Below are 14563 nucleotides of genomic sequence, written 5' to 3' on the forward strand. Positions count from 1 at the left end.
AGCTAACACAAATCCCTCCCGCTGTTTTGACTCATGGCTGATCCCAATATAATCTGACAAAGGATGACTGATCCACTATTTTCTGTAAAAATCCTTCTGATGACCCCTTCCTCAGCTTTCTGTGCACTGTTTCCATTTCCTCTTGCAAACAACTTCAAATTCTTTCATTCTTTCTGTTGTTCAAACGGGACTGACTCACCCCAGTTACAGCGGTTCCTCCTGGCTGGAGACCTGAATGAAACAAGCGTTAAGTGTGGCACCTGGCCCAGGGCCATCAGCATCCCATCCTTCCTAGAACTGTGCTGCTGGTTTTGTTTTTCAATATCACCAGAGCCACAAAATTCTGAAGATCTGAAAAATGATTGTACAAAGTGACAAAGTTTAACATGAAAACTGATAGGTCCTTACAACCCATGCCTAAGGCATCCTTGTGAACACAGGACAAGACGGACAATGTAAATCTTTCTCCACACAGGCAACCAATAAAACTCCCTCCCCAAAGGGCAAAACGTCCACAGCTTTCGTCAAACTTTTTTGAGCATGAATATACCTATACGGATAAATAAATCTTTTCAATTAGATGTGCTCAGGAGACACCTGGGTTACTTGGAGGATTTCTGTGATTAGTCTTGGAGATGTGATTCATATGCTCAGCTGTTCTTAAAAGATGGGAAGGTACTATGCACTGAAAGAGTGTGCTGTCTGGAACGCAACCAGCCGAAGACTCTGAGCCTGTCCCCAAGGCACTCCCTGGCTGGGGAGATTGGAACTCCACATGTGAAAAGTGACTAAAGGGGAGCCTGGGTGGCTCAGTCGGTTAAGCGTCCGACTTCAGCTCAGGTCATGATCCCAGGGTTGTGGGATCGAGCCCCACATCAGGGGACCATCTGCCCTGAGCATGGATCCCGCTTAAGAATCCCTCTGTCCCTCCCCCGCTGGTATTTTCCCTCTCTCTCTCTACCTCCCTCCCTCTAAAATAAAATTTTTAAAAAAATTTTAAAGAAATATAATGCAAGTTCTAGATTTGATTTTACATTTTCTACTATCCACATTGTTTTACAAAAGTAAAAATAAACAGGCTTACTTAGTATTATCATTTCAACACGTAATTGATATAAAACAGTATTCATGAGATAACTTATTTTTACACTACATTTTTTAAATCGGGCGTGTATGTTGCATTTACAGACTATCTTAACTGGGACTCACCATGTTGCGAGCGCTCAATGGCCACATGTGGCCAGTGGCTCCTATACTGACATTTGAGCTTAGAGTTCAGAGAAGGAAAGGTGGGTGGATCATGGGTGGAAGGGTGGCATAAGCCAAGGAGGATCTTGGATAAGAGGATAACCACAGCGTGAAAGGCCATTCAATGAGAAGTTATAAGGGGGAGAGGAACAAAACCACAGAGACACGTGTAGTCAGATGAATTTTCAAACAAATTGCCAAATGCAGACAGTTCGTGTTGATGGCGTAATTAGAAGATGAAGTTGGAAAAGTCGTGTGAGAATGGATCAGAAGGCTGACGCAAAAGTGTTGAACTCTAACCTTCCTGAAAGCATGGAGATTTATGAACAAGAGTGTCATGAGAAAAAGAGTGTTTTAGAAAGAGTAACCTGCCATCAGAGGCATGATACGTGGGTATAACATCTTCACCTTCAAAATAATTCTGAGTTAAGTAAATTCAGTGATCACATTTTCCAAATTAAAAAAAAAAAACAGTAAGATTTGTATAATTTCCTATAATAGATATGAGCTCATTATTAAATTGGCTTTCTGGTTTTTATATCTCAACCTCAGGAGCTGACCCAGAAAAATGCTTTTTGGCCAAGTAGGTTTCTATGTGCACAGGACTGAGGCCTGGAAAATGTCCAAGGGTCATGCCTCTAGTGGAAGTAAGGAATAAGAGATCAAGCAATTTGTTCAAAGCAACAGGTGAGCGGTTTTGATCAAGTCCCTCCTAAGTCTGTCTCTTATCCACGCACCAAATGGCTTGTCCGCTCCTCACCAAACTAGAAGTTCTTACAGGATAAAGGCTTTGTCTTTTTTTTTTTTTTTTTTTTTTAAGCAAACATTTTTTTTTTATTTTTATTTTAAAAAATTTTTTTTTTTCCAACGCTTTTTATTTATTTTTGGGACAGAGAGAGACAGAGCATGACCGGGGGAGGGGCAGAGAGAGAGGGAGACACAGAATCGGAAACAGGCTCCAGGCTCCGAGCCATCAGCCCAGAGCCTGACGCGGGGCTCGAACTCACGGACCGCGAGATCGTGACCTGGCTGAAGTCGGACGCTTAACCGACTGCGCCACCCAGGCGCCCTCTTTTTTTTTTTTTTTAATGTTTATTTATTTTTTGAGAGAGCGAGAGACAGAGAGACAGAGCCCGAACAGGGAAGGGAAAGAGAGAGAGGGAGATACAGAATCCGAAGCAGGCTCCAGACTCCAAGCCGTCAGCACAGAGCTCAACGTGGGGCTCGAACTCACAAACCATGAGATCATGACCTGAGCCGAAGTCGGACACTTAATCGACTGAGCCACCCAGGCGCCCCAAGGCTTTGTCTTTTTATCTTTGACTCTCCAATGCCCAGCACATTGCCCGACACAAAGCATTGACTCTGAAACTTCACTGGCAATTTGACTAGGATCAGAGAACCAAGTTCTCCAGCTTCTCCAGCAATCCAGGCACATAGCGATCACAGGCTTAACTAGACCCATGCGCTGCAAGGAGATGTGATGTGACCCTCTACTTCCTTTGTAAATTCAGATTTTTCCCACAGACATAAAGAATATTTCTCTAAGAAAGGTGCAAAACCTCCAACTGACATGCACAGGAGACAAGCCCTCCTCGTGTCACAGGAAACGAGGGGTTATTTTCCAAACATTTCTAAGAAATGGATTTCTTTCTAGAAATGGCACATAGATTGCCGGAGTTCTGTACCTTGGCAACATAAACGCAATGAGTGTGAGGGTGGTATACTGTATATTATCATTTGTTAAAAACAGACACTTCACTAAATCTGTTAACTCAGAATGACATGTTCTAGGCTCTAGGTTCGGTTGTCAATGTGCAAAATCGTAGATTTCCTTGTCACTTACCGTATTCTGTCTCTCCTTTCTGAGAGATCCATAGCCATTATTCTTACTGGACATCAAGAGAAAAAGCCCCTTTCCCTACCCTTCATGGCCTTCCCGGACCCCAGCTGTCAACATAACTAAGAGAATCATATTCCACTTCACCAACACACAGATTTCAGTTTTAAATTTTACTTCTGCATTTCTACACTGTGAAAAAAAATGACAGTATATCCATAAAACATGTGTTCGGAGCAAACAAAACATCCACAGCCTTCTCAAAGTTTGCATCATCCGCTTAGGTCTTTTCCACCTGAAACAGATTCATAATCATTATCTTCCTCTCTTAACACAAGAAATAGAGCTCATGTTGAATCTTTGTTGCAAGGGAAGTTGTATGGATTCTTGCCTTTTGACAAAGCATTAGGACTTTAGCTGGTGTTCTTTTTTTAAGTATGTATGTATGTACTGAATATTGCAGAGTTCATTTAAATAGCATTATATTTTTATTACCATACCAAGATTATTGTTTGTGAGAAGCTCAGCACTGAGGTCTCAGAGTGGGAACGTGGGCAGCAATGCGGAGGCTGGCATGAGGAGACCCCCATGAGAGGCATGGCCTTCAGGCATTTACAGACTCTCGGCTCTAAACGCTCAGAAACCTATTTGCAAAGTGTGCATTTCTCTAGGTCAGTTCCTGAGATCGATGTATAAAATCAGAAAGCCAGTTTAATAATTTACAATGCAGCTGTCACAAGGCCTATTACGCCTCCCTGAGCATAATCAGACATTCTCTCTCTAGGCCCAGGGAAGATAATTACAATCGAAAGATTGCTTAGCAAGCAGGGGGTCAGAACAAGGGAAGCTGGTGGCAAAATTTAACGTTAAGGGCATCAGACTAAAATTTACCAATGCATCTATTTCTAACATGGGCTGGAATACTGGAAGTCTGCTGGCCGTGAGACCAACTCTCCTTTCTTCCCTCAGTGGGGCTTGGATGGACCCTGTCTCCATTTGACTCTGTGTCTTACCATTTTCCATCATCAGTACCCCCACCTCCCAACAGATACATTCCGGCTTTGTAGAAGTTAAGATACTTAGGCAGTTCACTGTCGAGTCTTCCTGATTTGGCTGTCTTGTGACGAAAGCAGTCTATCTCTGCTCTCATCGAATATTTCTGAGTTCATGAAGGGTGGGAGTGGGGAGGGTATTTTGCTGGCTTCCCTACAACGTTGAGATTAAAGCATATCCCCCACTAGAAAAGCTCCTATGTCTGTTTTTACATTATGAGAACCTAGGTATTCGATTCTATTAGTCTTGCTAAAAGATGTAGCATTGTTTCCATTTCATGTAATGATCTATCTATATCTGATTCTATCTGTCTACCTCTACATATCTATATATCTATATCTATATCTATATCTAGCGAGAGAGAGAGAGAGAGAGAGAGAAAGGGAGAGAGGTTGGGCAAAATGTGTAGTATATGTCTACAAACTCTTATTTGAGGCTCTGTGGATCCAGACGTGCTTTGGAACTGTTGAGAATTTTTGAGTTTTAGGAAGGTAATATGCATACACCACATATTATAAGACCCTAAGCAGGGTCCAGGTCAGATTTCTATAATCAAACATTAACATCTCTGCAGTGAAATATTTGATTATTCATACTAAGTGGATAAATGACTATAAATAGCCTCTCGCTAGTTCAGGTCAGGTTTTGCTGCCAAATGAATCCAAGTCAGGTCACATTTACTCTCAAATGAGTTATGGAAAAACTCTCTCTTCAGCTTTCCGGATTAGGGAATGGAGAATAAGAAACTGTGGACCCGTAATATGGAATGTTCCTTTGTGGTGTGCCATCGGTCTTTTAGGGAAGGCAATGAAACATATGTAAAACCTACTAAATATGTTGAATCAATTCATTTATGAGCAATATTCAATAAATACTTGTTTTCTTGTTTTTTTAATGTTTTTATTTATTTTTGATAGAGAGAGAGCACAAGCAGGGGAGGGGGAGAGAGAGACAGGGACACACATTATCTGAAGCAGGCTCCAGGTTCTGAGCTGTCAGCCCAGAGCTCCATGCGTGGCTCGAACCCACAAACTGCAAGATCATGACAAAGTCGGATTCCTAAGTAACTGAGCCACCCAGGTGCCCCTAAATAGTTGTAAAAGGGGGAATAAGCACGGTTACTGAGACAGTGGCAAGTGCAGGGAGATTTTAAAATAACTCAAGCTGCATCCTATTAGCAGACATTAACAATGGCCAAAGGCATGATGGTGATTGGTGGGCAATGTCTTAGAAACAAGCAGCAAATTTTTGGAAAACCATAACGACGTATCATATAGCCAGCCTTCCGCTTGTCTGCTTATCTACATGTCTACATCTACATGCCAAGAAAGTATCCTTGATTAACACATGGGTAATTCCAAGGAATCTCATGATTGGAATAGACCTTTAAAATCACTATCATCCAACCACCTCTTAGAGCAAAGAATCTTCTGATCCTTGAGTCACCAGTGCCTTTGAAACTACAAAAGAAAAAAAGAAACAAAATGTTATGATCTTCGCTGAGAAAGATGCAAATACATAAAAAGTGAAAAGAGTCACATGGTCAAGGGGTCTTGTGACCTCTGGTTACAAATTCCTGCCTTAGATGTTTACGGTATTTGCAAAGAAAGCTAATGCTTTATCACTTCACAGCAATCTTAGAACCCTGGAGGGCTTCTAAATTAAGTTGCCTCATAAATTGACTGTGGTTATATGTTTCAGTGGCTTCTGTGACATTCATCTCGACTTATGATTTTCTATGCAATATTTATAAGATACAATCTTTTGAGCCCATTGTGACCTTTTGTCTTTATCTTTTTTAATTTTTTTTATAACATTTATTTATTTTTGAGAGAGACTGCAAGTGAGGGAGGGGTGGAGAGAGAGGGAGACACAGAATCCAAAGCAGGTCCCAGACTCTGAGCTGTCAGCCCAGAGCCCGATGCAGGGCTCAACCTCACGAACCGGGGGATCATGACCTGAATCAAAGCCGGACGCTTAACCAACTGAGCCACCCAGGCGCCCCACCCTTTGTCTTTATCTTAAAGGTGGAGAAAAGGAAACAGGATGACATTTTTAGCTTTCCTTCGTGTACTTTTACATCCCATATCACGCCTAACTCAGAAGGGAGATGAACAGAAAAAGAGGTCCTGTACGGAAAGGACGTAAAATTTTCCACTAGTAAATGTCTCAAGCATCAGCTTTCAACTGGACACTAACTGGGAAAGAAAATGATGAAGTAAATTTTCTAAGTGCTGAGCTGTCACTAGAGAAAAGATTTGTATCAGTCTCTGGCATTAAATCATGATTCAGATTTGTCGGTATCAGGCACGCCATTTCTTCTTTTTGATGTTTTTCGGAGTCCGACAGGAGAGGATTCTGGGTGTGCTCCAGTATGCACTTGCCTCTGCACACTTATCTAGATGGTTCTTGAAGAGCATCCTTTTCAATCTGAGCGTCTCGAAGAGATTCGCTCATCAGCTCCAACACCTTGGCACACACCTGCAGAAGATGTACACGAACTCAGTTCGCGATCACACTGCAAAGACTGACTCCCATTTGCACGAGAAGTTAAGAAAGCAATGGTTCCCGCCAGGTGTGGACCGAAAAACTTCCCCGCAGCCTCTTTCCATTTAGTCTGGCGAAATTAAATATGAACTGTCCTAAGGGCAACCCGGATCCTAGCTGAAATCTGTGTTGCTAGGCTTCATCCAACAGCTCGACGCACTGTCTTCGTGAACACACGGGGAAAAGACCACGTAGGTCAACAAAGGCACCACCAAGTCAGGTGACTGGTTCCTCGCCCTCTCTGCACCTGCTCTCCTTACCCGGCTCAGCCCTGAGCCTGGGGAAAGTGACGGAGAGCTCTCCTTGGGTCACTGTTACCTTTAGGACCGCTTCTCTTTTCCTAGTAGGAGAAGAACTCTCAGTCGTACTGATTAATGTAATTGGCTTGTTCCTTTGCTGCTCTCCAGTGTCAAAAATCTACCATGACCATTAAAAAACACAAAATATGATAGGAGCTTGAAAACATGATGCCAAGGGGAAAAACCAGACACAAAAGTCACATATTGCATGATTCTATTTAGAGGCAATATCCAGAATGGGTAAACCCACAGAAACAGAATAGAGGCTCATAGTTGCCAGAGGCTGGGAGGAGCGGGGAATGGAGAATGACCAGCCTTAATAGGTATGGGGTTTCCTTTTGGAGTGATGAAATTGTCCTGAACCTAGAGATTAGTGATGGTTGCACAACCTTTTTATTATTTTATTTTACTTTATTTTATTTTATGTTATGTTATTTTTGTGTTATGTTATGTTGTGTTCTTTATTTTATTTTATTTCTCTCAGCGATGGTTTGTAATTTTTTTGAGTAACCTTTACACCCAATGGGGGGCCCAAACCCTGACCCTGAGATCAAGAGTCACATGCTCTACCAACGGACTCAGCCAGGCACCCCTGCACAACCTTTTAAACGTACTAAATGCCACTGAATCGTGCACCTCACAATGGTTACAATGGGGAAATTTTAGGCTATGTGTCTTTTGCCACGATAAAAAGAAAATCCAACAGGGTCCTTTTCTACTAGGCTTGCAGTTTACTTAGATAGACAAAACCACATAAAACAAAAATTGGGGGAAGTATTCCGACACAAGAGAAAGAGAAGGGGAGAAATCCTATTCTAGCTTTAAAAATAGTTAAATGGATTTTTATCGAAGTTGATAGCAAGCAAGGAAGAATCCTAATCTTCGTGAGCCAATGTGATTCCCTCATTTCACAGATCAGGAAACTGAACCTTCCATAGTAACCTGGTCCTGGAAAGCGGACTTCCAGATTTGAATCTTGTTCGGCAGATTTACTGGCTGTGTGACTCAAGCACGGTCACTTAGTGTCTCTGAACCTCGGTTTCCACATCAACAAAATGGGATGGAAAGTACTCAGCACTGCACTCCCCTGAGAGTCACCAGTTCATTTGTCGATGCAGCAAAATCAAATTTATTAGAACTTTCTGCGGTTAAGGGAAAGCAACATCTTGACAAAGTCTTAGCAGTGTCTCAAAAGGGGAAGGCAAAATAGATGTTTAGAGGATTTCAGGATCTGGTCGCAGTGATTTACAGCAGGTCTTTGAAGGTGGGGCTGACTGACAGGGGCCGAGTATAATGTATAATGTGTACATATGTGTACATGTATGTGTATAATGCAGTATAATGCGGGCAGCCGGTGGGCACAGCAGGGCAAGGGGTTCGAGGCAAGTCTTGACGAGCAAATTATTGTCTGAATAGCAAGCTGTTTGCCGGGTACCTCTGGTAAACTGATCTTCAGGATTCCCTGAAGCCAAATGTACAGTTATTTACTGGTTTACAGTCTTATCATTCCTGAGGGAAGGGTCCCCGGACCAAACCGCTAAGTCACGTTGACATGGCTGTTCTCAGTTCCAGGTTCTTTGACTTCTGTCGTGTCTGATGTAGGGGTTCATAGTTCCTGTCAAGTAGAAGCCCACCCAGAGCCTGCACCCAGTACCTTCTTTATTTTCTCCCAGTCTCCACCAGTCCCACTAAAAATTCGCTTCTATAGGTGCCTGGGTGGCTCAGTCGGTGGGGCCTCCGACTTTGGCTCAGGTCATGATCTTGCGGTCTGTGAGTTCAAGCCCCACGTCGGGTGCTATGCTGACAGCTCAGAGCCTGGAGCCTGTTTCAGATTCTGTGTCTCCCTCTGTCTCTGCCCCTCGCCCACTAGTGCTCTGTCTCTCTCTCTCTCTCTCTCTCAAATAAAAACATAAAAAAAAAAACACCACACACATGCACAAAAACTCATTTCTAGATAGTGACTCTCAGCCAGAACTAGAACCAAGTCTTCTGTCTGGCATTCCGGAACCGTTCCCACCAGCCACGGCTGGATTGGGTTCCACTTGTTCTGGAACAAATTAATCCTGCCACAGCAAAACATCCCAAGTCTTTTCACCACTTGGAACAGAGCAGCAGAGCAGAGTGGCAACAGACCTAGGTCCTAGGCTTCCTGTCACTTGATCCGCGACCCTGGGCTGGTCATTTATCTCTTCAAACCTCACTTCCTCATCTGTTAACTGAGGGTGACAGTGCTTGGCATTCAATACGATTCAGCCAGTTTTTAAAATGAAGTATGTAAATTCACAGTCCCAAATTCTGATTCAGTTTCTTTTCTAAGTTTGAACAAAGACGACGTTCCTTCGTTTTGTTTTCACTCACCCCTTATCTTCTGGGAGGACCTGGGAGTGGCTCGCAGGAGGCTGAGAGAGCCTTTCCTGTGGAACCCTGAACCTGACCTGCTCAGGGGGAGAACATGGAGTACCACGGGACAGACCGGTCACGAGGAACCCACCAACCGATTTTCAGGCTACAAGACAGAATCTCAGATTTTCGGGCAGCCCAAAGTTCAGTTTGATATCGGAACTTGATCAAGCCTAAATCCCCTTTCTTCCTATTTGATTCCTCCCCTTTCCTAAGGCAACTTCCATTACCTCTCCTGGGCAGAGCTGTTGACATTTTTAGCTGCTCCATTTCAACCTGATTTATTGCCTAGAGGTCAAGTACATCCGTTTTTGTTTCGGTATTTATTTATATAAACCGGCAGTTTGTCTGACCTGTAGAATTACCCACATCCATATGGCAGATTAAATCCATGACACGAGAGTATTGTGACTAATTCTTATTCTTGGCACTTCCAATGGAGGCATCAGAAAAAAAGGCCTCTAAACTAGGGATAGGGCCTGGCATGGGTTCCAACGCCCTCTGCCCCTAGTCAGTTTGGGGGAGTGATGTCACGTCTCTTAACCACAATATTGAATTTGTGAAAAGACTACTGGTTCAACAAGGTAACAGCAAAGATCTTTTTCTAGCTCTGATTAATTGCAACTACCCTACATTTAACCATGGATGTGTGCCTGAAAGTTCAGATTCTCCTTGAAGAGAAACTCAATAATTTTTAAGCGGTTTTAAAAGAGGGCTAAGTTAATTGATTTATAAATACACACACACACACACACACACACACACACACACATATGGTTGTTTTTGGTTTTTTGTTTTGTTTTTTTTTTAATCCAGAAACATGTATTGAGCTCCAACTAGAAGCCAGGTACTACCTTAGGTAATGGAAACACACAGTTGCCAATCCTGGCCCCTGGTGGAAGAAGTGGACAATGTCAGTCTCCAACTGAATTATGCAGGGTTTACCATGAGACCCCCAAAGAGGGAATTGATCCCCAAATGGGCGGGGGCAAAGATAGCATCACCACAAGGCTTCAAGTAAGCTGGAACTTGGTTGATGAGTGATTGTTGCCAAGATGGAAAGGGCATTCCAAGCAGAAGATAGAACTTTCTAAAGGCACAGAGGCAAGGAAGAAGAGGCTGGATTCTGAAGACAGCACGAACATTTCGATGGCTGGAGCATCTGGCCGCTGCAGCTAGCACGGTGGGAAAGGATAAACGGTAAACGGGCACAGGCTAGATTGGGAAGGAGTTTATACATCTTACCAAGAATTCTAGACTTCATTCAGAAGGGCAGAGACAGTCATTGAAGGCTTCAAGTAAAAGAACAACCAACTCAGATTTGAGTTCTCCTGCCTGAGCTCCATCAGAATACGGAGGATGGACAAGTGGAAAAAGAACTGGAGATAGGGATGTGAGTTCAGTGAGACACAATAATGAGACAAGGCCATAAATGGCAGAAAGGAAGATGAGACTGTTTGCAGGTTTCCTGGGCGGAAAGTTCAAGTAAAGAGAGCTAGGCATGTGCTTTGAGGTTCTTGAGTTTGATGTGAACACTCAGGGAGAGATACCCACCAAGCAGCTAAGAAAATAGATTTGTGGCTCAGGATAGGCCTAGATACAGAGATGGGGGGATTGTTGGCCCACCGCGAAGGAGAACTTAAAAGTGAAAACACCGTGTTGGCACCAACAAAAACACAACAAAAAAGGACACCCGAGTGGCTCCGTCGATTGAGCGTTTGACTCTGGCTCAGGTCATGATCTCACGGTTCATGGATTCGAGCCCCACATCAGGCTCTGTGCTGACAGCTCAGACAGAGCCTGGAGCCTGCTTCGGATTCTGTGTCTCCCTCTCTCTCTGCCCCTCCCCTGCTCACGCTCTGTCTCCCTCTTTCAAAAGTAAGATAAACATTAAAAAAATTTTTTTTAAACACAACAAAACAAGTAAGAGAATCGTGATGGGGAGGGGGCAAATGTTGGGGAAGGAAACAGTCAATCTACAGTCTCCTTAGACTATTTTGCAAAATGATATTTCTTATATCTTCACAGGTAAACTTTTCTTCTTTGTAACTGATTCAGATATTGTATGATAACAGGTAGAAAAATATGGGTCCCAAGATTATTAAATATAATGCATGTATGTGTGTATGTGTGCACATATACGTGCATGTGTGTATATATATATATCCTTTCTATATTTGGGAATATATGTATATATCTCCTTTCTCATTCGAGGAAAAGGTGATGCATCAGCTTCAAGCCAGGTGAGTTGCCCAAGAAGAGTTAGGGAAGTGTTATATTCTCTTCTTTACAGTTTTAGTTTGTTGTCCAACTCATGCAGGACTTTCCCCTACATCACTGAAAGAATGTGTTTGGCACCAAGGACTTGGTATCAGGCAGACGACATATTTCTTACTTTAGAAGTGCCACTGGTAGAATAGAGAGCCTGAGAACCGGAACTGCTGCCTGAAATAGCAGGGTAAATTCACCCACTTCCAAGAAGGTCACTCAGTTTCAGAACAGGGTGCAGGCAGATTGAAGCAGATTCTTGGCTCTGTGATGCCGCGTCTGTCTGTTGCATAACTTATGGTTCTTAGTTCCCTTGACCGAGAGCACTGGTGTTGACCGGGCATTTTCTGTTCCTCTGTTATACTGTTTTCTAGCTGTGTCAAAATAAATCACTATTATCAGGTGACCTTCCCTAATAAGTCAGTCTCCCTTCTGTTTTTAACAGCTACCTGTTGAGAACCCTATTTTTTTTTAATGTTTATTTATTTTTCAGAGAGAGAGAGAGAGAGAGAGATTGAGCAGAGGAAGGGCAGAGAGAGAGAGAGAGAGGGAGACACAGAATCCGAAGCAGGCTCCAGGCTCTGAGCTGTCAGCACAGAGCCTGATGTGGGGCTCGAACCCATGAACCATGAGATCATGACCTGAGCAGAACACGGACAATTAACTGACTGAGCCACCCAGGCGCCCCGAGAATCCTATTTTTTTAATGAACAATTGTAACCCAAGAGCTGTTATCTGTCAGGTTTTAAATGTTTGTTAAAAATAGGAGTCCCAGACAAGTAGTCATTAGACAACAGAAAACCATAAACAATCAGAGAAGCAAGTGACAGCAGATGTTAATTACATCTGAATTCATTACTACATCTGAGCTTGAGCAAGAGCCACAGTCAGTGGCAAATCTTAAGGAAACCGAGAGGGTTTTGCCCTTAACAGAAGCACTTCTGACCCAGAGGAAACTACATCACATTAATAACCATAGCTGTTCTCCTCATTTTTTGGACCTGTCCTAGAGTAAGAAACTGGAAAAATAGGAGAATACTTCAGGAATGATGCATAAATTCAGGAGAATGCTTTTAAAAATTCACAGTCTTGCTTTAACGTTTCTTATTTTATTTAGCACTATGGCTAAATGCACTCACGGACTATGTCACGCGATCTGAGCGAACCCCGTGAGACGAGTACTATCACATTTCCCTGATGAGGAAACTGAGGCTTAGAGAGGTCAAAAACCTTCCCCCAAGTTGGACACTGGCTCTACGGGGCTTCAGAAACCCTGGCACCCTCCTTCAGAGTTCCCCGACTTGCCCACTCCCATGCAATGCTCCAGACAGTCCCTGACCCAGGACACCAAGTGCCCTTTGAATGTAAACAAAAGTGGAGGCATCACCTCCCCATCCCCCTGCCAGGCTCTCTGACTCTTCTTTGTCAGGTGGGTGGTGACAGCTTGGGTCTTCCTGAAGAGAGGCACTCTCCAAATCACTCTGGAGTGGGGGAGGGAAGGTTGCGATTTATTAGATGGCCGCATTCTCCCCACCTCAACCCTGGACCGCGATGCCATCGGTAATTGTAGCTGCTCTGCGTGTCCAGAGGCACAACGGCCAAGGATACACCTGCGTTTGTCGATTGAAGATCACAGTTTTAACACCAGGAGCGACTTCTGCTTCACCCAGAAAGACGTTTTTCTTTTCTCGTGCATGAAGAAATATGTGTTTTTCTTTCTGGTCCGTACCCTACGTAACTCATTTCCGTGCTCTTACCCCCGCAGTGTTTTTCCACAATTTCCCCTGATTTAGGGAAATTCAAACTTCCACATCCCCAGAACCCTAAGATATAGACTGGTTAATGCAGGTGAGCAGAGGAGTTTTCAATAGCAGCCGTAGGTCCTTTGGATCACTTGTTATTAACAACTGCCTGGGGGGAGGGGGTTGGAGTCCCGGTTAATTGACAATCACCCAGATATGAATATAATAACATCCCCGAAAGGCTAATTGTTAAGTGCTTATTAGAGCCTACCCATACGCCTGTGCTGAAAACTGAAGCACAAAAAACATTTCCAAAGAACTTAGTCTGATTGCCCTCAAAAGGATAATTAGCAGACAATATGACATTATTCGTAATCAAGTGTTAAAACGTGCAGAATGTAATTCACTTGATCAAAGGCTGTTGTATAACCATGTTTTAGGCACACACAACATATAGCGAGCTACTATTTTCTTGGCTAAAAAATCAAATAAAAAGTCCGTCATTTTTTATGGAAAGCTATGACATTGGGCGAAAGACGTCAGGAGTTTCCTTCTGGCATTTACATCCGCCTCTTACTTTAAACTCATTGTAACATCTTTGAAGTATTTACTGAGCGATGCCGGCCACAAATAGTCCTTTGCGTTGCAAATCAAAATTGTTATCTCATTACCTACTTGCTCCTCCGAAGTTATTTCGAGAACGCGTTTTCTATTATGATGGAATTTCCTAGGATTTTACTTTTGCAATCCAGATAACGATAGCTCCTTCCCTTCCTTCCCCCAAATACGTCTGCTGGGAGCCCTGATGCCACAGGAAGGATTCTCAAGCTCTCCTAGAGAAAATACTTCATAAACTTTACAGCCAACATCAGACTTTGAAGAAGAGAAGACAAGTACAGCTGGCCGTACAGAGGCCTTCTAAATTCCTTTTCCAGCTTGTAGTGCTGCAGATAAGTTTTTCCATGAAGCAGTCCAACCCCTGTTGCCGCAAGACCTGTTTTTTTTTTTTTTTTTTTTTTTAAACAAGTCAGTAAACTAACTGGAACTTTCTGTCAAGTCTGGTGACTCTGTATAAATGGGTGCAAATTTAACTTGACACGTTAATTTCTTTCTAGAAAACAATTTATATTCATAGAATCATGGAATCCCAGAGTTGCAAGGACCTT

Source organism: Neofelis nebulosa, chromosome 13 (assembly GCF_028018385.1).
Source record: "Neofelis nebulosa isolate mNeoNeb1 chromosome 13, mNeoNeb1.pri, whole genome shotgun sequence".
Lineage (NCBI taxonomy): Eukaryota > Metazoa > Chordata > Mammalia > Carnivora > Felidae > Neofelis > Neofelis nebulosa.